This window comes from Rhipicephalus sanguineus, chromosome 4, assembly GCF_013339695.2.
Source record: "Rhipicephalus sanguineus isolate Rsan-2018 chromosome 4, BIME_Rsan_1.4, whole genome shotgun sequence".
NCBI lineage: Eukaryota > Metazoa > Arthropoda > Arachnida > Ixodida > Ixodidae > Rhipicephalus > Rhipicephalus sanguineus.
Window position 1 is genome coordinate 10,376,697 of NC_051179.1, and position 6,361 is coordinate 10,383,057.

The window sequence follows — 6,361 nt, forward strand, 5'->3', positions numbered from 1 at the left end:
AGTCTTCCCTTCTCCGTCTTTCCGCATAGTTGTATATATGCAATCTAATTTTACATTCCCCTTCAATATTTCTCGTGTTGTCTTATTTTACTCCTCCCCTTTTGTGTTCATTTCTCTTTGTCTACGTGTATTTGCTCTTTTTATTTCTGAAGACTGTCTGTATTGTATAGTTTATTTTTATTGTTTTTTTTTGCGTGCGCCTGCACAAAGACCTTACGGTTGTTCCTGGGCACGTTAAATAAATGATTGATTGATTGATTGATTGATTATTATTATTATTAATCGTAGTAGTAGCGGCAGCAGCAGTATACTGTTATGAAAGTCTCGCTGGTATTACAGGGGCAAATGTGCATTCTTTGTCCGGCTTTCTTCAAAGCGTCAATCTTGTTTATAGAGCCTGAAATACGATTTCGCCTGGTGCATTGGTGCGGAAAGAGAATGGGGGAAGATATCTACGCCATCGTGCAGTGAGCGCATCTGCAGATTATCATTTGTTATCAGCAGCGTCCGGTCAAAGGGTCAATTGGCACTAGCGCATCTTCGGGAGGTGTGATGCCTTCCACGGGACAGAAAACGAGCCTGACAACGAATTCCTGTCGCTATACCGCACTGGCGCTGCTTGTCGTCCGGTAGGCGTAATTTCTCTGCATGAGCGCAACTTCCTGCCTCCGTCTAAACATTCAGCTTGCGTAAACCGAACAAACGAGCTCACTGCGCTGGAAGTGAGTGACTGCTCGAAGAACACCTTTTATCTCGGTGTCCTCTTTATGGTTTGTCGCACAATTACAGCCTCACTCCATTGTAATGACAGCGACAGCTCGGTTACGTGTAGACCGGGTCAACACGCTCCCGTTCCGCGAAAGCCGTCCTCAAGCAACGATCGTCCGCTGCGGTGTGACTCACGTTGCCTGCTGGCTACAAAGCCGCACCCAGCGTACGCTCCACGTCGTCTGGCGGGACAACGTCATGAAGAATATTCGCGAACGAGATACACACACCCTGCGGAGCCTGGTCGAGCACTTCTTGCCGATCGCGCCATCGTCGGCACCAGTGCACGCATTTAGTGAGGGTCAGCTCCGTACGGTCTGGCTCCTCGTTCGCGGGCGGCACCCCTTTGTGGTACTCGAGGCAGCTAATTAAAACATTAGACCCACCATCTCGTAAACTATTAAAGGAAGCAAAGGACGAAGAGAGAACAGCGTGCGGCTCTGTGCTCCATTCATGGCCTCTGTCGCAATCACGAAGCTCTTACACGGAGGCGCCATGTTTTCTTGCCGACGGCGAGGCGGCGCTCGTTGCGTGATCATTTCGCGGTTGGGACATTTCGTGCGGGGTAGCGTGATGTGCGACAGGCAGCGTGCACTGTTCTGACTGGGGCGATAAAGTTAGCCTACATAACTGCTTTCCTTTCTCGAGCTGGGCGACTGTGATCAGCAGCAAAACACATTTGCAAAAAGGAAACAACTGTTCAAAGGGGCCACATATTCTGACGTTCAGAGAGAGGAGTGTCTGCAATTGCTCACTTATCAGGTTTACAAAACGCGGGAGTGAAATCTGAGGCGACATTGAACCGTTTCAGTCAACCGTTTCGTTCTGGAAGGATATAAAGTTTCTATCTATCTATCTATCTATCTATCTATCTATCTATCTATCTATCTATCTATCTATCTATCTATCTATCTATCTATCTATCTATCTATCTATCTATCTATCTATCTATCTATCTATCTATCTATCTATCTATCTATCTATCTATCTATCTACTGTGTGTGCGTGTGTGTGCGTGTGTGTGCGTGTGCGTGCGTGCGTGCGTGCGTGCGATGAGAAACCGACCACTTTTCTATGATGAGAAAACCCACCGATTTTCTATTCCCTATCTTGCTGCTATCCAGTCGTCACACGCACTACCGAAGAGAGTTAAATGGGAGAAGAAACAGCGAAAATACTAGGCGCCTGGCCATCACGGATAAATAACAAAGCGATGAAAGTTCTTCAACTGTTTTACCCCTTTTATTTGAAGACGCTAATATTTGTGATGACTATTGAGCGAACTGCATCGAAAGTGTGCACCGCTTCTATGTGTGCTCTGTTGAAACGAGAATTTTCGAACTCACCAAAGGAAGGACTGTACGCATGTATATATAGCCTTCTTGTTTCTTAATTTTCTTTCTATTTTTTATCTCAACAATCAAGTGGAAAGAGGTAGCCGTCACCAAGAAATGGTGACAACGGACCCTTCATTTATTTTTATTCAAAAAGAAAAAGACAAACTTTGTGCGTAACTCTGGCGTGGCGCGTTACTGAGAGTAAAAACAAAAATCTACGCGTTAACTTACAATTCAAGTTAAACGTTATTGCCTCGTTAAAGCAAGTAGCAGTCGTACGCGTTATTGTAACCGTTTATTATGCATCGGTCATGTATTGCAGGGAGTGTATATGAGAGATCCTGTTTCATAATGCAAGGTAATCGATAAACAGGAATGAATTGACGCGGTTGATTGTAGGCTAGAAATATATCTCCAAATTAGCGGGCAGATGCGTCAGCATATGGCAACCTAACGCTGTAAGTTAAATATTTTACGTTTCGGGAGACAAGACGACTGTCGATATCCTGTACTTGTCTTGCCACGATTAGAAGAAAAACGAAAGCGGTCAAGCGTTTACGCAAGAAAAGTATTTCTAGTTACAGCGGCGCATACATAATTTTTTTGCTTACACGGTTGACCGCATTGCGCTGCTTATTCCGTATGACTGCGGAGAGCGGATTCTGTACTTCAGCCATAAATTGTCGACCTTTGACAAGCACGGGCAACCGAGAGCCAGACCGTAAAGGAAACTTCAACCCTGCGAGTGCCTTGGCTTTTTGTGCTTATTTATTTGCCTCTGTCAGTGCTTTCCCTCGAAGAGCTGCAGTCTGAAGGACGACAGGAATCGTCGGACGTAAAACGCGCTTTAATGTCGTGCGCTGTATTGGTAGGCGGGTGCGAACAATACGAAAACAGCCGCGAATTGCGTACGAACACGCAGGCTTGTCTCCTCGTGTGCGCACGGCACGCAAGCGAACGATATCACAGGCCGACTGCCTCAATCAGCTATATTCGTTTTTCATGTACATGTGACGGCTCAATACAGGGAGGCACAATTTAATTTCGTTGATGCAGTCGCGACACGTTTGATGCGCTTTTGCCGTCGTTCGAAGCCTTTCCTCTCGGTTTCCGTCGCTGCAGGAGGCCTGGCGCTGCGGCGTCCACGCATTTGTGCGACATCCGTCAGTGGATCAAGTGCGCCTGCAGCCGTTATGGCGTCGAAAACTGAGTGAGTGACACGACACCGAGGACAGCGTACGTTGCGCTGTCCATACAAGTTGCTGCGCTATAAATTTTAATGAACGTGTTTTGAAGGAAAGCATACCTGAGTGCGCACATATATGGTTAGTGTAGCAGAAATTTATAAACGAGGGGGCATATACGATCAACGATGTCACGAAAGTCGTGGATTGAGTTCACCAGGCGGTATGCTTCACGCAATATACCACGCGGCTTGTAAGAGATGCAGGAATACCGACACTCAACCAAAGCACAAACGGTGACTTGCTGGCAAAAATCGATGTTAAAAATAGCTGAGCATGATGTCAGAAACGTCAAGTACAGAATCGCAGCATATATACGGTTACAATTGTTTTCCTGAATATGGTTTGTCGACATCCATGAAAACGTCCTTTTATATTTCTCATCCTGATTATGCGCAAGAAAGTGAGGAGGATGAGTATCGAACATCAAATCAAGAATCGATTAGCATGATAGCGCGAGTATCGCTGGATTGCCGACAATCTGAGGTTCCGATTGTAGTCGTCAATACGCCTCGATGACTGCGGAGCGCGCTCTTAATCTCCTAAAGCTAGATGGAATCGATAGAAAGTGCGAGTCAGCAGAACAGCTGGAAGGAAGTGAAAATGGCGAAATCGGGCAAGGTATCGCGGGCTATGGTTTCCTAAAAAACCCTGACGAACACCGAAGTGGCGCATGAAGAACAGGAGTGAAAATTATGGCAGAACAGCGCAAAGTAGAGAACAATGAAACACACAGGGCACAACATCGAGTACCAACTGTATTTTAGGGGCGAAGCTCCTTAAGGCGGCACCCGTTCGTCCCTCGTAGTCGTAGTCGTAGTGAGTAACCAGTCTTACGCTTTGACCTCCAAGGTGGTGCCGGTGGGAGATTTTCCTGTGCGTTGTTGAACAATAAAAAATTCGCAGCGTTAGCTAAAAGCCGACTTCTTCTGTCTCTCATTCCCATTAGCAGCCATTCTTTACCTCCAAGGTAGTGCCTGGTGAGATTTCTCCTGTGCGTGATTAAACAATAAAAATTTTGTTCAAAACGCCGTTGATTGATGAAATAAACCAACGAAAGACGCCAGATGTTTTGTAAAAGAAAAACGAAAGAACGCCAGATGTTTCTAAAGCAAAACGAAAATACGCCAGCTGCTTAACGAAAGACGCCAGATGTTTTCTAAAGCATTGGTTTTCTAAACAATGAAAATTCACAGCGTACATGTAAAATTAAAGTGAGCTGCAAGTCGTCATAACTCATCGAACCTTTAGTATAAACGCGCCCGATCTCACGTCGGTGATGATGTACTGGGCAGAATTCACGGAAGATTCACGGTTTACCGGTGAACCTCCGCAGCTTCGCCCACTCATCATCATTCACTCCGTGGATATGCTGTGATTTTTTTATTGAAAAGACAGGACAAAGGATTCAGGGGCAAGCGGAGCTTGGCGTGCCCGACCTTTCCTTTCTTTCATTCGCATTGCGCAACCCATACGTGAGCGTTCAGTCTTGTTTTATTACAGGTAGCGGCCGTCCCCGGATCGCTTTTTTAAAGACGATAGTCTTTCTTGGGATACTTAAACGCAGAAATTTTGGTCTGTCTGTCTGTCTTTCTGTTTTTTTTTTTCGGCTTGAATCGGCATGGCGTCTTTCATGTTCTTTCCAGCGTTCGTCAGCGCCATTACGCGGTCCTCGAAACACGGCTTAGGAATTCGGTTTTCTCCAAGTCGGAATTTTCCTACAATGTGCAATTCCTGATATTGACCTTAAGCGTTGTCCAGCACATCGTTTTTAGTCCGCCAACACAAAATATTTCAATGAAGCGACCATAGCAAGTGAGCGGCCGTGGCAAGTGTACTGCTTCCCCCCCCCCATTTTTTTTTTCATCGTCGGTAGAACGCATTCGTACGCTTAAAGGGCCCCTAAGCCACGCACAGGCCGAAACTTAGTTGTGGTGTTGCAGTTGTGCACGAGTCTACAGCGAACGCTGGCGGAGTTGCACGCGCTTTCTTGTTTCGCTCTTTCCTTCGCTAGGCTGCGTTCGTCGGCTCGTCTATCCACCTCTCCGAGTGCCCTTCCTCAGCGTCAGTAGAATATTCTATTGACGGTTTCGCTGTTTACTAACACAGGCCCTGAACCGCTTCCCGTTTCGTGCGCTGGCGTTGGCTAGCAGAATTGGCGGGCAACAAAAGCCTTGGCGAGTAGCCGGTAGAGTTTCAACGCTTTTCTCGCCGCGTCTAGCAAAATATTTGAATTAAATATTCTTCTACGCTACACACAACACTAAAAGAGTTAGTCCTTAACTATAAGGCGCCTTTCTTTTATGTGAAAGTGGAAAAAGAGCATTTCCTTAGTCTGACAAAACTTAAAACAACGCTTCACGCTTCGGTGTTGCAGAATAACAAATGAGGGGTGCACCACGCGCTCCTGCTATCGCAATCTTGAAACCGGCTATACTCGGGGACAACTTTTCTTGGCAATGAAGGGAAAGCTACAGAGCTACAATACACGTATCCTACCGCTAATGAATGCAGTCCCACAATTGCGTCTGTATTTTCTGTTTGAGATATATAAAATACTCCTTCGTTTTCTACATGTAGCTTTTTGAGACGGAACGCAGCGCACGCAAGCGAGATATTTGTATTTCTTTTACTTTATACGTTGTCACTGCGTTTTTGCGTGCGGGGAAAAGTCGCGCCTTTTACCCGTACCTTAGACGCTAAGCAGCGTTTGCGTCGAAATGCAACGCTAGCCATCACTTTCCACGGCGTTACGAGACGCGCGCCAAACCGGACTACTTCGCGTAGCAGTACATGTGCAGGCGCTCCACCCCCGTAGCTTTCGTTCATTGCCACAGAAAGTTGTCCCCGAGTATAGTACACTCTAGCGTCAGAGGAGAAAACGCAAGAAGCGCGCGCATCTGCTAGCAGAAAACAGGTTCTTGTTCGCCCACTGACAGCGCCTCTTACTCGCTGTGTCACCTAATCATACAGGTGACGTCATGACGGCTGTTGTCCATAGCGGAAAGACAC